Source organism: Pleurodeles waltl, unplaced genomic scaffold, assembly GCF_031143425.1.
Source record: "Pleurodeles waltl isolate 20211129_DDA unplaced genomic scaffold, aPleWal1.hap1.20221129 scaffold_72, whole genome shotgun sequence".
NCBI lineage: Eukaryota > Metazoa > Chordata > Amphibia > Caudata > Salamandridae > Pleurodeles > Pleurodeles waltl.
Window position 1 is genome coordinate 661,170 of NW_027150393.1, and position 20,753 is coordinate 681,922.

At 48.0% G+C, this 20,753-nt stretch overlaps 4 non-coding genes across 4 annotated transcripts; all 4 read right to left on the reverse strand.

Annotated features, from left to right (window-relative positions):
• Positions 1 to 2,631: 2,631 nt before the first annotated feature.
• Positions 2,632 to 2,703, reverse strand: TRNAP-CGG (transfer RNA proline (anticodon CGG)). Its single transcript has one exon. It is a non-coding gene; the product is annotated as a tRNA-Pro (tRNA).
• Positions 2,704 to 9,777: 7,074 nt separating this feature from the next.
• TRNAP-CGG (transfer RNA proline (anticodon CGG)) lies at positions 9,778 to 9,849 on the reverse strand. Its single transcript has one exon. It is a non-coding gene; the product is annotated as a tRNA-Pro (tRNA).
• A 3,527-nt stretch (positions 9,850 to 13,376) lies between these two features.
• On the reverse strand, positions 13,377 to 13,448 carry TRNAP-CGG (transfer RNA proline (anticodon CGG)). Its single transcript has one exon. It is a non-coding gene; the product is annotated as a tRNA-Pro (tRNA).
• Positions 13,449 to 16,949: 3,501 nt separating this feature from the next.
• Positions 16,950 to 17,021, reverse strand: TRNAP-CGG (transfer RNA proline (anticodon CGG)). Its single transcript has one exon. It is a non-coding gene; the product is annotated as a tRNA-Pro (tRNA).
• Positions 17,022 to 20,753: the final 3,732 nt, after the last annotated feature.

Genomic DNA, 20,753 nt, shown 5'->3' on the forward strand with positions numbered 1-20,753 from the left:
AAAGCTATTTTCGCTCTCATACCTTCCTTCCTTGGCTGGCTTGAATGCGGTAGGCTCAGGCTTCAATGCAAAGGTCAAACAGTGAGCAACTGACTGACGTAAGCTGGCGCAACTCCTCTTGGTGAGCTGTGACAGATGCCCCAGGAGCGTAGTACCTCACGATGGTGAGGGATAGACACAGTCTCTTTTATCTCAGCTTGCCTGTCAGCTGAGTCAGGAAATGCAAATACTGGGAAAAAGCCCAGCGACTTGCTGTATTTGCTTGGCTTCGAACCAGGGACCTTTTGCATGTGAGGTGCGCATGATAACCACTACACTACACAAACAGACACACTTGCCGGCTTGCTTCATGTGGCTATGCATTGTACTGGAACCACCACACTATGGAAACAGACACACCTGCTTGCTTTATGTGGCTCTGCATTGGACTGGGATGCAAGGACTGAGGGCTAATGTTCATGACGCTCAAAGCTGAGCCTTCCGGAACACGATCTCTTGCCTTGGAAGAAAGGAACTGGCATCACTTTCATTCCAAGAGGTGATTTCAGAACTGGACCCGAAATTACCATGGAGAAGCACTGTGCATTTAATGTTCCTATGAGCACTGCTGCTCCAGCACAGAAAAGCAGTTGCAAAGAAATCTCGCATACCTTCATGATGCTGAACCGTCTCAATGCAGGTATAAAGCATGTATTGCATTGCAACATGACATCTTACAAGAGTGAAAAGCAGAAATACTCCTGTTTAAAACACAGACTGAACCTATAAAGGTAAGGGTTTGTCTGGGATTTGAACCAAGGTCCTCTCACACCCGAAGCGAGAATCATACCCCTATACCAACTAGACTGCTGCTGCAGTGGCATTTGAAACATCTTCTGAAGCGTCTTTCAGAAAAGCAGGGCCATTCGGAGGCTCTCTCTCTAAGCGTGCCATAGCAATTGATGTTTTCTGTCAAGGATTTTTTGTTTGTCTCTAGCAAGGAAAGAGGTAGTCAAGATGCCCTGTGCCAGTGAGCTGAACTAGGGCACTGATGTGAAAAGCAGACCCTTTCTGGTAGTTGTAACCCTCTGCAAGTCCTGGACCCTTGCACCTTAGACTTCCAGACCAGAAGCACTGAAGGGCCTACTAGCTCTTGAGCCAGAGAAGCATGCCTCTTGGATTCAAGCACACTTGCTCGCTCAGCGCTCGATCAGGCGAGATTTATAGTAGTGGCTCATAGGCCTGAAACACTCACCTGGGAGACGCAGGGTGGCTGATTTCCCGAAATGGCCCTTGATGGGGAAATCACCTCCTTTCACCCGCCTCATTTCAGAATTGTGTGCAAGTCGCAAGACAGTGTTCAGGGGTTCATGGGTACTGCCTACTCCCAGCTGCCTCTCTGTCTTCTTCATGTAAATTGCAAGTCACGAGGAGGCACCATTGCCAATATGCTCCGCCCACCTAACCAAGAAACCCAGTTTGAGCTTCTCTGCCTGTGTTGTTGCAGGGGCAGTGTCTTCTTTGCCCAAAAGGTGGCAGGAGAGACTCACTTCAAACGATAGAATCAACTGCTTAAGTAGAAACCAGCATGGTAGTTACTGTCATAAAGTGCAGCTCTAACAGAAGGTGTGCCTGAGATGCCCCTTCCAGTAAATCACAGAATTTTGATTGAGGGCCCAGCCGATGGGTTGGTGGATTTCTCCTCACATGCCACAGCAGCTTCCAAAGATAGTGGTGTGAGGAGCTGGCTGTGTAAGCAGAGCAAGATTTAAGGTAAGAAAACACACCTGTTAGGAGTGGGATTTGAACCCACGCCTCCATGAAGAGACCAGAAGGCTCAGCTTCACTGAAGATCAAGTTCTCTTGAGTCTGGCACCTAAGACCACTCGGCCATCCTGACAGCCAAAACATTGTGCAGGTCTGACTCTTCAGTCTGCACTTGTTGATGCTGCCGCTTGCAATGTTCCTATCAAAGTCACAGCTTTAAAGGCCCCACAATATAACATGGCCAAGAAAAAAAAAAATAAACAGAACAAGAAACAAGGCTCATGCACGACCACCGAGGGATGCAGATAACTTTTTATCGTCCTGCAATAGTAAAGCACATTTTACACAGGTCACAAGTTTTTAAAGGTCATTTCTGTCTAAGTGTGCATTGAGAGAAACTGAGGTTTTAGTGAGCAAACACAAAAGCTACTGCTGTCCAGTGTCGAACCGGGGACCTTTTGCTTGTGAGGCAAATGTGATAACCACTACACTACAGAAACAAGCTTGCTGGCTTGACTGAAGGAGCACAGTTCCCCTCATATGTTTGCCCGATTTCCTCTATACTTGATCAGCAGTTGCTCAGAATGCGAGGGGTAAGTGTGAAAATTGCAGCGGTGTCAGCCAGCATGCTACACTCAGACGTCCTGAAAAGTCACAGCTGCGGGCAGAGACAGACAAATATCTGATGCCTAAATGCCAGGAACGCTAGCCTGTGAAATCATCACACAGGGAGCACTGAGAGCAAGCAGGAAGGAAGCCAAGGCATTGTAATCCATTTTTCGCCTGAGGCAAAAAGTATGTTTTGCGCAACAATGCTTCGAGTGGAATGAGAAATGTTGAGGGGTTGTGTATTTTGAGCAGGATTTGATTGTTTTCTGCTAAAATGGGCTCGTCCGGGATTTGAACCCGGGACCTCTCGCACCCGAAGCAAGAATCATACCCCTAGACCAACGAGCCTGGGGACAGAAGCGCTACGGCTCCCACCCTGCTCCGAGGGTTGGTGGCAGAGAGTGGGAGACTACATCCCAAAGCAAGAAACGCCACATGGTGCTCTCTTCTGCAGTATGACTAGAGTCATTTGCATGGTCGTCATCGAACATGACATAAAAAGCCTCTATCCTTTAGACATTTTGTCCCAGATTTACAAGAAAATGACTGAGCGCGACGCTGTGCCAAATTTGCAAGCCCCACGCTCCGTCATTTTCAAAATGCAGGGAAGCGCCGTATTTAGTAGAATACAGCGCACCCTTGTGCTTCCCCCTGCGCCAGCTCTAAATTAGCTGCTGAGCGCCAACGCAGCCGTTCTTGCACCATGGCACAAGGATGACTGCGTTGAGGGGGAAATTGTTTTTGTGCAGGAAGGGACACCTTCCTGGCCAAAAGAAAAATCTTCAATGGTGATTTGCTCTTACTTCTATGTGTACTGCAGAATGCAGCACACATAGAAAGAGAAAAAACGAGGAGAAATGAAAACATTTCTCCTCAGTGCGCCACTCTAACGATACCCCTGGGATGGCGTTGGATTTTGGCGCTGACGCAGATTTACGACAACTCCTAAATCTGGAGCAACATCAAAATGCTATGGTGTTGCTGTGGCACACTCACAGCAACACCCATTGCACGCCCCTTCCAGGGAAAGCGCTGCGTGCTAAGGTGCCGTATTTACAAGGTGGTGTTAAGCCACAAAAAGTGGCTGAACGCCATCTTGTGAATACCGCGCAGTGCATAGTGCCACCGGGGCGTCACTAAAAGTGATGCTCCGTTGGCGATTGGGCCTTGTAATTCTGGCACCTTATTTGCTCAAGGTGTGTGTTCTTGGTGAGGTCAGGAAAGCTATTTTCGCTCTCATACCTTCCTTCCTTGGCTGGCTTGAATGCGGTAGGCTCAGGCTTCAATGCAAAGGTCAAACAGTGAGCAACTGACTGATGTAAGCTGGCGCAACTCCTCTTGGTTAGCTGTGACAGATGCCCCAGGAGCGTAGTACCTCACGATGGTGAGGGATAGACACAGTCTCTTTTATCTCAGCTTGCTGTCAGCTGAGTCAGGAAATGCAAATACTGGGAAAAAGCCCAGCAACTTGCTGTTTTTGCTTGGCTTCGAACCAGGGACCTTTCGCATGTGAGGTGCGCATGATAACCACTACACTACACAAACAGACACACTTCCCGGCTTGCTTCATGTGGCTATGCATTGTACTGGAACCACCACACTATGGAAACAGACACACCTGCTTGCTTTATGTGGCTCTGCATTGGACTGGGATTCAAGGACTGAGGGCCAATGTTCATGACGGTCAAAGCTGAGCCTTCCGGAACATGATTTCTTGCCTTGGAAGAAAGGAACTGGCATCACTTTCATTCCAAGAGGTGATTTCAGAACTGGACCCGAAATTACCATGGAGAAGCACTGTGCATTTAATGTTCCTATGAGCACTGCTGCTCCAGCACAGAAAAGCAGTTGCAAAGAAATATCGCATACCTTCATGATGCTGAACCGTCTCAACGCAGGTATAAAGCATGTATTGCATTGCAACATGACAATTTACAAGAGTGAAACGCAGAAATACTCCTGTTTAAAACACAGACTGAACCTATAAAGGTAAGGGTTTGTCTGGGATTTGAACCAAGGTCCTCTCACACCCGAAGCGAGAATCATACCCCTATACCAACTAGACTGCTGCTGCAGAGGCATTTGAAACATCTTCTGAAGCGTCTTTCAGAAAAGCAGGGCCATTCGGAGGCTCTCTCTCTAAGCGTGCCATAGCAATTGATGTTTTCTGTCAAGGATTTTTTGTTTGTCTCTAGCAAGGAAAGAGGTAGTCAAGATGCCCTGTGCCAGTGAGCTGAACTAGGGCACTGATGTGAAAAGCAGACCCTTTCTGGTAGTTGTAACCCTCTGCAAGTCCTGGACCCTTGCACCTTAGTCTTCCAGACCAGAAGCACTGAAGGGCCTGCTAGCTCTTGAGCCAGAGAAGCATGCCTCTTGGATTCAAGCACACTTGCTCGCTCAGCGCTCGATCAGGCGAGATTTATAGTAGTGGCTCATAGGCCTGAAACACTCACCTGGGAGACGCGGGGTGGCTGATTTCCCGGAATGGCCCTTGATGGGGAAATCACCTCCTTTCCCCCGCCTCATTTCAGATTTGTGTGCAAGTCGCAAGACAGTGTTCAGGGGTTCATGGGTACTGCCTACTCCCAGCTGCCTCTCTGTCTTCTTCATGTAAATTGCAAGTCACGAGGAGGCACCATTGCCAATATGCTCCGCCCACCTAACCAAGAAACCCAGTTTGAGCTTGTCTGCCTGTGTTGTTGCAGGGGCAGTGTCTTCTTTGCCCAAAAGGTGGCAGGAGAGACTCACTTCAAACGATAGAATCAACTGCTTAAGTAGAAACCAGCATGGTAGTTACTGTCATAAAGTGCAGCTCTAACAGAAGGTGTGCCTGAGATGCCCCTTCCAGTAATACACAGAATTTTGATTGAGGGCCCAGCCGATGGGTTGGTGGATTTCTCCTCACATGCCACAGCAGCTTCCAAAGATAGTGGTGTGAGGAGCTGGCTGTGCAAGCAGAGCAAGATTTAAGGGAAGAAAACACACCTGTTAGGAGTGGGATTTGAACCCACGCCTCCATGAAGAGACCAAAAGGCTCAGGTTCACTGAAGATCAAGCTCTCTTGAGTCTGGCACTTTAGACCACTCGGCCATCCTGACAGCCAAAACATTGTGCAGGTCTGACTCTTCAGTCTGCACTTGTTGATGCTGCCGCTTGCAATGTTCCTATCAAAGTCACAGCTTTAAAGGCCCCACAATATAACATGGCCAAGAAAAAAAAAAAAAAAGAACAAGAAACAAGGCACATGCACGACCACCGAGGGATGCAGATAACTTTTTATCGTCCTGCAATAGTAAAGCACATTTTACACAGGTCACAAGTTTTTAAAGGTCATTTCTGTCTAAGTGTGCATTGAGAGAGACTGAGGTTTTAGTGAGCAAACACAAAAGCTACTGCTGCCCAGTGTCGAACCAGGGACCTTTTGCGTGTGAGGCAAATGTGATAACCACTACACTACAGAAACAAGATTGCTGGCTTGACTGAAGGAGCACAGTTCCCCTCATATGTTTGCCAGATTTCCTCTATACTTGATCAGCAGTTGCTCAGAATGCGAGGGGTAAGTGTGAAAATTGCAGCGGTGTCAGCCAGCATGCATACACTCAGACGTCCTGAAAAGTCACAGCTGCGGGCAGAGACAGACAAATATCTGATGCCTAAATGCCAGGAACGCAAGCCTGTGAAATCATCACACAGGGCGCACTGAGAGCAAGCAGGAAGGAAGCCAAGGCATTGTAATCCATTTTTCGCCTGAGGCAAAAAATATGTTTTGCGCAACAATGCTTCGAGTGGAATGAGAAATGTTGAGGGGTTGTGTATTTTGAGCAGGATTTGATTGTTTTCCGCTAAAATGGGCTTGTCGGGGATTTGAACCCGGGACCTCTCGCACCCGAAGCGAGAATCATACCCCTAGACCAACGAACCTGGGCACAGAAGCGCTATGGTTCCCACCCTGCTCCGAGGGTTGGTGGCAGAGAGTGGGAGACTACATCCCAAAGCAAGAAACGCCACATGGTGCTCTCTTCTGCAGTATGACTAGAGTCATTTGCATGGTCGTCATCGAACATGACATAAAAAGCCTCTATCCTTTAGACATTTTGTCCCAGATTTACAAGAAAATGACTGAGCGCGACGCTGTGCCAAATTTGCAAGCCCCACGCTCAGTCATTTTCAAAGTGCAGGGAAGCGCCGTATTTAGTAGAATACAGCGCACCCCTGTGCTTCCCCCTGCGCCAGCTCTAAATTAGCTGCTGAGCGCTAATGCAGCCGTTCTTGCACCATGGTACAAGGATGACTGCGTTGAGGGGGAAATTGTTTTTGTGCAGGAAGGGACACCTTCCTGGCCCAAAGAAAAATCTTCAATGGTGATTTGCTCTTACTTCTATGTGTGCTGCAGAATGCAGCACACATAGAAAGAGAAAAAACGAGGAGAAATGAAAACATTTCTCCTCAGTGCGCCACTCTAACGATACCCCTGGGATGGCATTGGATTTTGGCGCTGACACAGATTTACGACAACTCCTAAATCTGGAGCAGCATCAAAATGCTATGGTGTTGCTGTGGCACACTCACAGCAACACCCATTGCACGCCCCTTCCAGGGAAAGCGCTGAATGCTAAGGTGCCGTATTTACAAGGTGATGTTAAGCCACAAAAAGTGGCTGAACGCCATCTTGTAAATACCGCGCAGTGCATAGTGCCACCGGGGCGTCACTAAAAGTGATGCTCCGTTGGCGATTGGGCCTTGTAAGTCTGGCACCTTATTTGCTCAAGGTGTGTGTTCTTGGTGAGGGCAGGAAAGCTATTTTCGCTCTCATACCTTCCTTCCTTGGCTGGCTTGAATGCGGTAGGCTCAGGTTTCAATGCAAAGGTCAACAGTGAGCAACTGACTGACGTAATCTGGCACAACTCCTCTTGGTGAGCTGTGACAGATGCCTCAGGAGCATAGTACCTCACGATGGTGAGGGATAGACACAGTCTCTTTTATCTCAGCTTGCCTGTCAGCTGAGTCATGAAATGCAAATACTGGGAAAAAGCCCAGCGACTTGCTGTATTTGTTTGGCTTCGAACCAGGGACCTTTTGCATGTGAGGTGCGCATGATAACCACTACACTACACAAACAGACACACTTGCCGGCTTGCTTCATGTGGCTATGCATTGTACTGGAACCACCACACTATGGAAACAGACACACCTGCTTGCTTTATGTGGCTCTGCATTGGACTGGGATGCAAGGACTGAGGGCCAATGTTCATGACGCTCAAAGCTGAGCCTTCCGGAACACGATCTCTTGCCTTGGAAGAAAGGAACTGGCATCACTTTCATTCCAAGAGGTGATTTCAGAACTGGACCCGAAATTACCATGGAGAAGCACTGTGCATTTAATGTTCCTATGAGAACTGCTGCTCCTGCACAGAAAAGCAGTTGCAAAGAAATCTCGCATACCTTCATGATGCTGAACCGTCTCAACGCAGGTATAAAGCATGTATTGCATTGCAACATGACATCTTACAAGAGTGAAAAGCAGAAATACTCCTGTTTAAAACACAGACTGAACCTATAAAGGTAAGGGTTTGTCTGGGATTTGAACCAAGGTCCTCTCACACCTGAAGCGAGAATCATACCCCTATACCAACTAGACTGCTGCTGCAGACGCATTTGAAACATCTTCTGAAGCGTCTTTCAGAAAAGCAGGGCCATTTGGAGGCTCTCTCTCTAAGCGTGCCATAGCAATTGATGTTTTCTGTCAAGGATTTTTTGTTTGTCTCTAGCAAGGAAAGAGGCAGTCAAGAAGCCCTGTGCCAGTGAGCTGAACTAGGGCACTGATGTGAAAAGCAGATCCTTTCTGGTAGTTGTAACCCTCTGCAAGTCCTGGACCCTTGCATCTTAGACTTCCAGACCAGAAGCACTGAAGGGCCTGCTAGCTCTTGAGCCAGAGAAGCATGCCTCTTGGATTCAAGCACACTTACTTGCTCAGGGCTCGATCAGGCGAGATTTATAGTAGTGGCTCATAGGCCTGAAACACTCACCTGGGAGACGCGGGGTGGCTGATTTCCCGGAATGGCCCTTGATGGGGAAATCACCTCCTTTCCCCGCCTCATTTCAGAATTGTGTGCAAGTCGCAAGACAGTGTTCAGGGGTTCATGGGTACTGCCTAATCCCAGCTGCCTCTCTGTCTTCTTCATGTAAATTGCAAGTCACGAGGAGGCACCATTGCCAATATGCTCCGCCCACCTAACCAAGAAACCCAGTTTGAGCTTGTCTGCCTATGTTGTTGCAAGGGCAGTGTCTTCTTTGCCCAAAAGGTGGCAGGAGAGACTCACTTCAAACGATAGAATCAACTGCTTAAGTAGAAACCAGCATGGTAGTTACTGTCATAAAGTGCAGCTCTAACAGAAGGTGTGCCTGAGATGCCCCTTCCAGTAATACACAGAATTTTGATTGAGGGCCCAACGGATGGGTTGGTGGATTTCTCCTCACATGCCACAGCAGCTTCCAAAGATAGTGGTGTGAGGAGCTGGCTGTGCAAGCAGAGCAAGATTTAAGGGAAGAAAACACACCTGTTAGGAGTGGGATTTGAACCCACGGCTCCATGAAGAGACCAGAAGGCTCAGCTTCACTGAAGATCAAGCTCTCTTGAGTCTGGCACCTTAGACCACTCGGCCATCCTGACAGCCAAAACATTGTGCAGGTCTGACTCTTCAGTCTGCACTTGTTGATGCTGCCGCTTGCAATGTTCCTATCAAAGTCACAGCTTTAAAGGCCCCACAATATAACATGGCCAAGAAAAAAAAAAAAAAGTGAACAAGAAACAAGGCACATGCACGACCACCGAGGGATGCAGATAACTTTTTATCATCCTGCAATAGTAAAGCACATTTTACACAGGTCACAAGTTTTTAAAGGTCATTTCTGTCTAAGTGTGCATTGAGAGAGACTGAGGTTTTAGTGAGCAAACACAAAAGCTACTGCTGCCCAGTGTCGAACCGGGGACCTTTTGCGTGTGAGGCAAATGTGATAACCACTACACTACAGAAACAAGCTTGCTGGCTTGACTGAAGGAGCACAGTTCCCCTCATATGTTTGCCCGATTTCCTCTGTACTTGATCAGCAGTTGCTCAGAATGCGAGGGGTAAGTGTGAAAATTGCAGCGGTGTCAGCCAGCATGCATACACTCAGACGTCCTGAAAAGTCACAGCTGCGGGCAGAGACAGACAAATATCTGATGCCTAAATGCCAGGAACGCAAGCCTGTGAAATCATCACACATGGCGCACTGAGAGCAAGCAGGAAGGAAGCCAAGGCATTGTAATCCATTTTTCGCCTGAGGCAAAAAATATGTTTTGCGCAACAATGCTTCGAGTGGAATGAGAAATGTTGAGGGGTTGTGTATTTTGAGCAGGATTTGATTGTTTTCCGCTAAAATGGGCTCGTCCGGGATTTGAACCCGGGACATCTCGCTCCCGAAGCGAGAATCATACCCCTAGACCAACGAGCCTGGGCACAGAAGTACTACGGCTCCCACCCTGCTCCGAGCGTTGGTGGCAGAGAGTGGGAGACTACATCCCAAAGCAAGAAACACCACATGGTGCTCTCTTCTGCAGTATGACTAGAGTCATTTGCATGGTCGTCATCGAACATGACATAAAAAGCCTCTATCCTTTAGACATTTTGTCCCAGATTTACAAGAAAATGACTGAGCGCGACGCTGTGCCAAATTTGCAAGCCCCACGCTCCGTCATTTTCAAAATGCAGGGAAGCGCCGTATTTAGTAGAATACAGCGCACCCCTGTGCTTCCCCCTGCGCCAGCTCTAAATTAGCAGATGAGCGCCAACGCAGCCGTTCTTGCACCATGGTACAAGGATGACTGCGTTGAGGGGGAAATTGTTTTTGTGCAGGAAGGGACACCTTCCTGGCCAAAAGAAAAATCTTCAATGGTGATTTGCTCTTACTTCTATGTGTGCTGCAGAATGCAGCACACATAGAAAGAGAAAAAACAAGAAGAAATTAAAACATTTCTCCTCAGTGCGCCACTCTAACGATACCCCTGGGATGGCATTGGATTTTGGCGCTGACACAGATTTACGACAACTCCTAAATCTGGAGCAGCATCAAAATGCTATGGTGTTGCTGTGGCACACTCACAGCAACACCCATTGCACGCCCCTTCCAGGGAAAGCGCTGAATGCTAAGGTGCCGTATTTACAAGGTGGTGTTAAGCCACAAAAAGTGGCTGAACGCCATCTTGTAAATACCGCGCAGTGCATAGTGCCACCGGGGCGTCACTAAAAGTGATGCTCCGTTGGCGATTGGGCCTTGTAAGTCTGGCACCTTATTTGCTCAAGGTGTTTGTTCTTGGTGAGGGCAGGAAAGCTATTTTCGCTCTCATACCTTCCTTCCTTGGCTGGCTTGAATGCTGTAGGCTCAGGCTTCAATGCAAAGGTCAAACAGTGAGCAACTGACTGACGTAAGCTGGCGCAACTCCTCTTGGTGAGCTGTGACAGATGCCCCAGGAGCGTAGTACCTCACGATGGTGAGGGATAGACACAGTCTCTTTTATCTCAGCTTGCCTGTCAGCTGAGTCAGGAAATGCAAATACTGGGAAAAAGCCCAGCGACTTGCTGTATTTGCTTGGCTTCGAACCAGGGACCTTTTGCATGTGAGGTGCGCATGATAACGACTACACTACACAAACAGACACACTTGCTGGTTTGCTTCATGTGGCTATGCATTGTACTGGAACCACCACACTATGGAAACAGACACACCTGCTTGCTTTATGTGGCTCTGCATTGGACTGGGATGCAAGGACTGAGGGCCAATGTTCATTACGCTCAAAGCTGAGCCTTCCGGAACACGATCTCTTGCCTTGGAAGAAAGGAACTGGCATCACTTTCATTCCAAGAGGTGATTTCAGAACTGGACCCGAAATTACCATGGAGAAGAACTGTGCATTTAGGCCCGTATTTATACTTTTTTTAGCGCCGCATTTGCGCCGCTTTTTGACGGCTAACGGCGCAATCCTACAAAATACAATGGTATTTTGCAAGTTTGCGCCGTTTTTTGCGTCAAAAAACGACGCAAATGCGGCGCTAAAAAAAGTATAAATACGGGCCTTAATGTTCCTATGAGCACTGCTGCTCCAGCACAGAAAAGCAGTTGCAAAGAAATCTCGCATACCTTCATGATGCTGAACCGTCTCAACGCAGGTATAAAGCATGTATTGCATTGCAACATGACATCTTACAAGAGTGAAAAGCAGAAATACTCCTGTTTAAAACACAGACTGAACCTATAAAGGTAAGGGTTTGTCTGGGATTTGAACCAAGGTCCTCTCACACCCGAAGCGAGAATCATACCCCTATACCAACTAGACTGCTGCTGCAGAGGCATTTGAAACATCTTCTGAAGCGTCTTTCAGAAAAGCAGGGCCATTTGGAGGCTCTCTCTCTAAGCGTGCCATAGCAATTGATGTTTTCTGTCAAGGATTTTTTGTTTGTCTCTAGCAAGGAAAGAGGCAGTCAAGATGCCCTGTGCCAGTGAGCTAAACTAGGGCACTGATGTGAAAAGCAGGCCCTTTCTGGAAGTTGTAACCCTCTGCAAGTCCTGGACCCTTGCACCTTAGACTTCCAGACCAGAAGCACTGAAGGGCCTGCTAGCTCTTGAGCCAGAGAAGCATGCCTCTTGGATTCAAGCACACTTGCTCGCTCAGGGCTCGATCAGGCGAGATTTATAGTAGTGGCTCATAGGCCTGAAACACTCACCTGGGAGACGCGGGGTGGCTGATTTCCCAGATTTCACGAGGAGGCACCATTGCCAATATGCTCCACCCACCTAACCAAGAAACCCAGTTTGAGCTTGTCTGCCTGTGTTGTTGCAGGGGCAGTGTCTTCTTTGCCCAAAAGGTGGCAGGAGAGACTCACTTCAAACGATAGAATCAACTGCTTAAGTAGAAACCAGCATGGTAGTTACTGTCATAAAGTGCAGCTCTAACAGAAGGTGTGCCTGAGATGCCCCTTCCAGTAATACACAGAATTTTGATTGAGGGCCCAGCCGATGGGTTGGTGGATTTCTCCTCACATGCCACAGCAGCTTCCAAAGATAGTGGTGTGAGGAGCTGGCTCTGCAAGCAGAGCAAGATTTAAGGGAAGAAAACACACCTGTTAGAAGTGGGATTTGAACCCACGCCTCCATGAAGAGACCAGAAGGCTCAGCTTCACTGAAGATCAAGCTCTCTTGTGTCTGGCACCTTAGACAACTAGGCCATCCTGACAGCCAAAATATTATGCAGGTCTGACTCTTCAGTCTGCACTTGTTGATGCTGCCGCTTGCAATGTTCCTATCAAAGTCACAGCTTTAAAGGCCCCACAATATAACATGGCCAAGAAAAAAAAAAAAACAGAACAAGAAACAAGGCACATGCACGACCACCGAGGGATGCAGATAACTTTTTATCGTCCTGCAATAGTAAAGCACATTTTACACAGGTCACAAGTTTTTAAAGGTCATTTCTGTCTAAGTGTGCATTGAGAGAGACTGAGGTTTTAGTGAGCAAACACAAAAGCTACTGCTGCCCAGTGTCGAACCGGGGACCTTTTGCGTGTGAGGCAAATGTGATAACCACTACACTACAGAAACAAGCTTGCTGGCTTGACTGAAGGAGCACAGTTCCCCTCATCTGTTTGCCCGATTTCCTCTATACTTGATCAGCAGTTGCTCAGAATGCGAGGGGTAAGTGTGAAAATTGCAGCGGTGTCAGCCAGCATGCATACACTCAGACGTCCTGAAAAGTCACAGCTGCGGGCATTGACAGACAAATATCTGATGCCTAAATGCCAGGAACGCAAGCCTGTGAAATCATCACACAGGGCGCACTGAGAGCAAGCAGGAAGGAAGCCAAGGCATTGTAATCCATTTTTCGCCTGAGGCAAAAAATATGTTTTGCGCAACAATGCTTCGAGTGGAATGAGAAATGTTGAGGGGTTGTGTATTTTGAGCAGGATTTGATTGTTTTCCGCTAAAATGGGCTCGTCCGGGATTTGAACCCGGGACCTCTCGCACCCGAAGCGAGAATCATACCCCTAGACCAACGAGCCTGGGCACAGCAGCGCTATGGCTCCCACCCTGCTCCGAGGGTTGGTGGCAGAGAGTGGGAGACTACATCCCAAAGCAAGAAACGCCACATGGTGCTCTCTTCTTCAGTATGACTAGAGTCATTTGCATGGTCGTCATCGAACATGACATAAAAAGCCTCTATCCTTTAGACATTTTGTCCCAGATTTACAAGAAAATGACTGAGCGCGACGCTGTGCCAAATTTGCAAGCCCCACGCTCAGTCATTTTCAAAGTGCAGGGAAGCGCCGTATTTAGTAGAATACAGCGCACCCCTGTGCTTCCCCCTGCGCCAGCTCTAAATTAGCTGCTGAGCGCCAACGCAGCCGTTCTTGCACCATGGTACAAGGATGACTGCGTTGAGGGGGAAATTGTTTTTGTGCAGGAAGGGACACCTTCCTGGCCCAAAGAAAAATCTTCAATGGTGATTTGCTCTTACTTCTATGTGTGCTGCAGAATGCAGCACACATAGAAAGAGAAAAAACGAGGAGAAATGAAAACATTTCTCCTCAGTGCGCCACTCTAACGATACCCCTGGGATGGCATTGGATTTTGGCGCTGACACAGATTTACGACAACTCCTAAATCTGGAGCAGCATCAAAATGCTATGGTGTTGCTGTGGCACACTCACAGCAACACCCATTGCACGCCCCTTCCAGGGAAAGCGCTGAATGCTAAGGTGCCGTATTTACAAGGTGATGTTAAGCCACAAAAAGTGGCTGAACGCCATCTTGTAAATACCGCGCAGTGCATAGTGCCACCGGGGCGTCACTAAAAGTGATGCTCCGTTGGCGATTGGGCCATGTAAGTCTGGCACCTTATTTGCTCAAGGTGTGTGTTCTTGGTGAGGGCAGGAAAGCTATTTTCGCTCTCATACCTTCCTTCCTTGGCTGGCTTGAATGCGGTAGGCTCAGGCTTCAATGCAAAGGTCAACAGTGAGCAACTGACTGACGTAAGCTGGCGCAACTCCTCTTGGTGAGCTGTGACAGATGCCTCAGGAGCGTAGTACCTCACGATGGTGAGGGATAGACACAGTCTCTTTTATCTCAGCTTGCCTGTCAGCTGAGTCAGGAAATGCAAATACTGGGAAAAAGCCCAGCAACTTGCTGTATTTGCTTGGCTTCGAACCAGGGACCTTTTGCATGTGAGGTGCGCATGATAACCACTACACTACACAAACAGACACACTTGCCGGCTTGCTTCATGTGGCTATGCATTGTACTGGAACCACCACCCTATGGAAACAGACACACCTGCTTGCTTTATGTGGCTCTGCATTGGACTGGGATGCAAGGACTGAGGGCCAATGTTCATGACGCTCAAAGCTGAGCCTTCCGGAACACGATCTCTTGCCTTGGAAGAAAGGAACTGGCATCACTTTCATTCCAAGAGGTGATTTCAGAACTGGACCCGAAATTACCATGGAGAAGCACTGTGCATTTAATGTTCCTATGAGAACTGCTGCTCCAGCACAGAAAAGCAGTTGCAAAGAAATATCGCATACCTTCATGATGCTGAACCGTCTCAACGCAGGTATAAAGCATGTATTGCATTGCAACATGACATCTTACAAGAGTGAAAAGCAGAAATACTCCTGTTTAAAACACAGACTGAACCTATAAAGGTAAGGGTTTGTCTGGGATTTGAACCAAGGTCCTCTCACACCTGAAGCGAGAATCATACCCCTATACCAACTAGACTGCTGCTGCAGAGGCATTTGAAACATATTCTGAAGCGTCTTTCAGAAAAGCAGGGCCATTTGGAGGCTCTCTCTCTAAGCGTGCCATAGCAATTGATGTTTTCTGTCAAGGATTTTTTGTTTGTCTCTAGCAAGGAAAGAGGCAGTCAAGAAGCCCTGTGCCAGTGAGCTGAACTAGGGCACTGATGTGAAAAGCAGACCCTTTCTGGTAGTTGTAACCCTCTGCAAGTCCTGGACCCTTGCATCTTAGACTTCCAGACCAGAAGCACTGAAGGGCCTGCTAGCTCTTGAGCCAGAGAAGCATGCCTCTTGGATTCAAGCACACTTGCTTGCTCAGGGCTCGATCAGGCGAGATTTATAGTAGTGGCTCATAGGCCTGAAACACTCACCTGGGAGACGCGGGGTGGCTGATTTCCCGGAATGGCCCTTGATGGGGAAATCACCTCCTTTCCCCGCCTCATTTCAGAATTGTGTGCAAGTCGCAAGACAGTGTTCAGGGGTTCATGGGTACTGCCTAATCCCAGCTGCCTCTCTGTCTTCTTCATGTAAATTGCAAGTCACGAGGAGGCACCATTGCCAATATGCTCCGCCCACCTAACCAAGAAACCCAGTTTGAGCTTGTCTGCCTATGTTGTTGCAAGGGCAGTGTCTTCTTTGCCCAAAAGGTGGCAGGAGAGACTCACTTCAAACGATAGAATCAACTGCTTAAGTAGAAACCAGCATGGTAGTTACTGTCATAAAGTGCAGCTCTAACAGAAGGTGTGCCTGAGATGCCCCTTCCAGTAATACACAGAATTTTGATTGAGGGCCCAACGGATGGGTTGGTGGATTTCTCCTCACATGCCACAGCAGCTTCCAAAGATAGTGGTGTGAGGAGCTGGCTGTGCAAGCAGAGCAAGATTTAAGGGAAGAAAACACACCTGTTAGGAGTGGGATTTGAACCCACGGCTCCATGAAGAGACCAGAAGGCTCAGCTTCACTGAAGATCAAGCTCTCTTGAGTCTGGCACCTTAGACCACTCGGCCATCCTGACAGCCAAAACATTGTGCAGGTCTGACTCTTCAGTCTGCACTTGTTGATGCTGCCGCTTGCAATGTTCCTATCAAAGTCACAGCTTTAAAGGCCCCACAATATAACATGGCCAAGAAAAAAAAAAAAAAGTGAACAAGAAACAAGGCACATGCACGATCACCGAGGGATGCAGATAACTTTTTATCGTCCTGCAATAGTAAAGCACATTTTACACAGGTCACAAGTTTTTAAAGATCATTTCTGTCTAAGTGTGCATTGAGAGAGACTGAGGTTTTAGTGAGCAAACACAAAAGCTACTGCTGCCCAGTGTCGAACCGGGGACCTTTTGCGTGTGAGGCAAATGTGATAACCACTACACTACAGAAACAAGCTTGCTGGCGTGACTGAAGGAGCACAGTTCCCCTCATATGTTTGCCCGATTTCCTCTGTACTTGATCAGCAGTTGCTCAGAATGCGAGGGGTAAGTGTGAAAATTGCAGCGGTGTCAGCCAGCATGCATACACTCAGACGTCCTGAAAAGTCACAGCTGCGGGCAGAGACAGACAAATATCTGATGCCTAAATGCCAGGAACGCAAGCCTGTGAAATCATCACACATGGCGCACTGAGAGCAAGCAGGAAGGAAGCCAAGGCATTGTAATCCATTTTTCGCCTGAGGCAAAAAATATGTTTTGCGCAACAATGCTTCGAGTGGAATGAGAAATGTTGAGGGGTTGTGTATTTTGAGCAGGATTTGATTGTTTTCCGCTAAAATGGGCTCGTCCGGGATTTGAACCCGGGACATCTCGCTCCCGAAGCGAGAATCATACCCCTAGACCAACGAGCCTGGGCACAGAAGTACTATGGCTCCCACCCTGCTCCGAGCGTTGGTGGCAGAGAGTGGGAGACTACATCCCAAAGCAAGAAACACCACATGGTGCTCTCTTCTGCAGTATGACTAGAGTCATTTGCATGGTCGTCATCGAACATGACATAAAAAGCCTCTATCCTTTAGACATTTTGTCCCAGATTTACAAGAAAATGACTGAGCACGACGCTGTGCCAAATTTGCAAGCCCCACGCTCCGTCATTTTCAAAATGCAGGGAAGCGCCGTATTTAGTAGAATACAGCGCACCCCTGTGCTTCCCCCTGCGCCAGCTCTAAATTAGCAGCTGAGCGCCAACGCAGCCATTCTTGCACCATGGTACAAGGATGACTGCGTTGAGGGGGAAATTGTTTTTGTGCAGGAAGGGACACCTTCCTGGCCAAAAGAAAAATCTTCAATGGTGATTTGCTCTTACTTCTATGTGTGCTGCAGAATGCAGCACACATAGAAAGAGAAAAAACGAGAAGAAATTAAAACATTTCTCCTCAGTGCGCCACTCTAACGATACCCCTGGGATGGCATTGGATTTTGGCGCTGACACAGATTTACGACAACTCCTAAATCTGGAGCAGCATCAAAATGCTATGGTGTTGCTGTGGCACACTCACAGCAACACCCATTGCATGCCCCTTCCAGGGAAAGCGCTGAATGCTAAGGTGCCGTATTTACAAGGTGGTGTTAAGCCACAAAAAGTGGCTGAACGCCATCTTGTAAATACTGCGCAGTGCATAGTGCCACCGGGGCGTCACTAAAAGTGATGCTCCGTTGGCGATTGGGCCTTGTAAGTCTGGCACCTTATTTGCTCAAGGTGTTTGTTCTTGGTGAGGGCAGGAAAGCTATTTTCGCTCTCATACCTTCCTTCCTTGGCTGGCTTGAATGCGGTAGGCTCAGGCTTCAATGCAAAGGTCAAACAGTGAGCAACTGACTGACGTAAGCTGGCGCAACTCCTCTTGGTGAGCTGTGACAGATGCCCCAGGAGCGTAGTACCTCACGATGGTGAGGGATAGACACAGTCTCTTTTATCTCAGCTTGCCTGTCAGCTGAGTCAGGAAATGCAAATACTGGGAAAAAGCCCAGCGACTTGCTGTATTTGCTTGGCTTCGAACCAGGGACCTTTTGCATGTGAGGTGCGCATGATAACGACTACACTACACAAACAGACACACTTGCTGGCTTGCTTCATGTGGCTATGCATTGTACTGGAACCACCACACTATGGAAACAGACACACCTGCTTGCTTTATGTGGCTCTGCATTGGACTGGGATGCAAGGACTGAGGGCCAATGTTCATGACGCTCAAAGCTGAGCCTTCCGGAACACGATCTCTTGCCTTGGAAGAAAGGAACTGGCATCACTTTCATTCCAAGAGGTGATTTCAGAACTGGACCCGAAATTACCATGGAGAAGAACTGTGCATTTAATGTTCCTATGAGCACTGCTGCTCCAGCACAGAAAAGCAGTTGCAAAGAAATCTCGCATACATTCATGATGCTGAACCGTCTCAACGCAGGTATAAAGCATGTATTGCATTGCAACATGACATCTTACAAGAGTGAAAAGCAGAAATACTCCTGTTTAAAACACAGACTGAACCTATGAAAGTAAGGGTTTGTCTGGGATTTGAACCAAGGTCCTCTCACACCCGAAGTGAGAATCATACCCCTATACCAACTAGACTGCTGCTGCAGAGACATTTGAAACATCTTCTGAAGCGTCTTTCAGAAAAGCAGGGCCATTTGGAGGCTCTCTCTCTAAGCGTGCCATAGCAATTGATGTTTTCTGTCAAGGATTTTTTGTTTGTCTCTAGCAAGGAAAGAGGCAGTCAAGATGCCCTGTGCCAGTGAGCTAAACTAGGGCACTGATGTGAAAAGCAGGCCCTTTCTGGAAGTTGTAACCCTCTGCAAGTCCTGGACCCTTGCACCTTAGACTTCCAGACCAGAAGCACTGAAGGGCCTGCTAGCTCTTGAGCCAGAGAAGCATGCCTCTTGGATTCAAGCACACTTGCTCGCTCAGGGCTCGATCAGGCGAGATTTATAGTAGTGGCTCATAGGCCTGAAACACTCACCTGGGAGACGCGGGGTGGCTGATTTCCCGGATTTCACGAGGAGGCATCATTGCCAATATGCTCCACCCACCTAACCAAGAAACCCAGTTTGAGCTTGTCTGCCTGTGTTGTTGCAGGGGCAGTGTCTTCTTTGCCCAAAAGGTGGCAGGAGAGACTCACTTCAAACGATAGAATCAACTGCTTAAGTAGAAACCAGCATGGTAGTTACTGTCATAAAGTGCAGCTCTAACAGAAGGTGTGCCTGAGATGCCCCTTCCAGTAATACACAGAATTTTGATTGAGGGCCCAGCCGATGGGTTGGTGGATTTCTCCTCACATGCCACAGCAGCTTCCAAAGATAGTGGTGTGAGGAGCTGGCTCTGCAAGCAGAGCAAGATTTAAGGGAAGAAAACACACCTGTTAGAAGTGGGATTTGAACCCACGCCTCCATGAAGAGACCAGAAGGCTCAGCTTCACTGAAGATCAAGCTCTCTTGTGTGTGGCACCTTAGACCACTCGGCCATCCTGACAGCCAAAATATTATGCAGGTCTGACTCTTCAGTCTGCACTTGTTGATGCTGCCGCTTGCAATGTTCCTATCAAAGTCACAGCTTTAAAGGCCCCACAATATAACATGGCCAAGAAAAAAAAAAAAAAAAAAAAAGAAACAAGGCACATGCACGACCACCGAGGGATGCAGATAACTTTTTATCGTCCTGCAATAGTAAAGCACATTTTACACAGGTCACAAGTTTTTAAAGGTCATTTCTGTCTAAGTGTGCATTGAGAGAGACTGAGGTTTTAGTGAGCAAACACAAAAGCTACTGCTGCCCAGTGTCAAACCGGGAACCTATTGCGTGTGAGGCAAATGTGATAACCACTACACTACAGAAACAAGCTTGCTGGCTTGACTGAAGGAGCACAGTTCCCCTCATATGTTTGCCCAATTTCCTCTATACTTGATCAGCAGTTGCTCAGAATGCGAGGGGTAAGTGTGAAAATTGCAGCGGTGTCAGCCAGCATGCATACACTCAGACGTCCTGAAAAGTCACAGCTGCGGGCAGAGACAGACAAATATCTGATGCCTAAATGCCAGGAACGCAAGCCTGTGAAATCATCACACAGGGCGCACTGAGAGCAAGCAGGAAGGAAGCCAAGGCATTGTAATCCATTTTTCGCCTGAGGCAAAAAATATGTTTTGCGCAACAATGCTTCGAGTGGAATGAGAAATGTTGAGGGGTTGTGTATTTTGAGCAGGATTTGATTGTTTGCCACAAAAAGTGGCTGAACGCCATCTTGTAAATACCGCGCAGTGCATAGTGCCACCGGGGCGTCACTAAAAGTGATGCTCCGTTGGCGATTGGGCCTTGTAAGTCTGGCACCTTATTTGCTCAAGGTGTTTGTTCTTGGTGAGGGCAGGAAAGCTATTTTCGCTCTCATACCTTCCTTCCTTGGCTGGCTTGAATGCGGTAGGCTCAGGCTTCAATGCAAAGGTCAAACAGTGAGCAACTGACTGACGTAAGCTCGCGCAACTCCTCTTGGTGAGCTGTGACAGATGCCCCAGGAGCGTAGTACCTCACGATGGTGAGGGATAGACACAGTCTCTTTTATCTCAGCTTGCCTGTCAGCTGAGTCAGGAAATGCAAA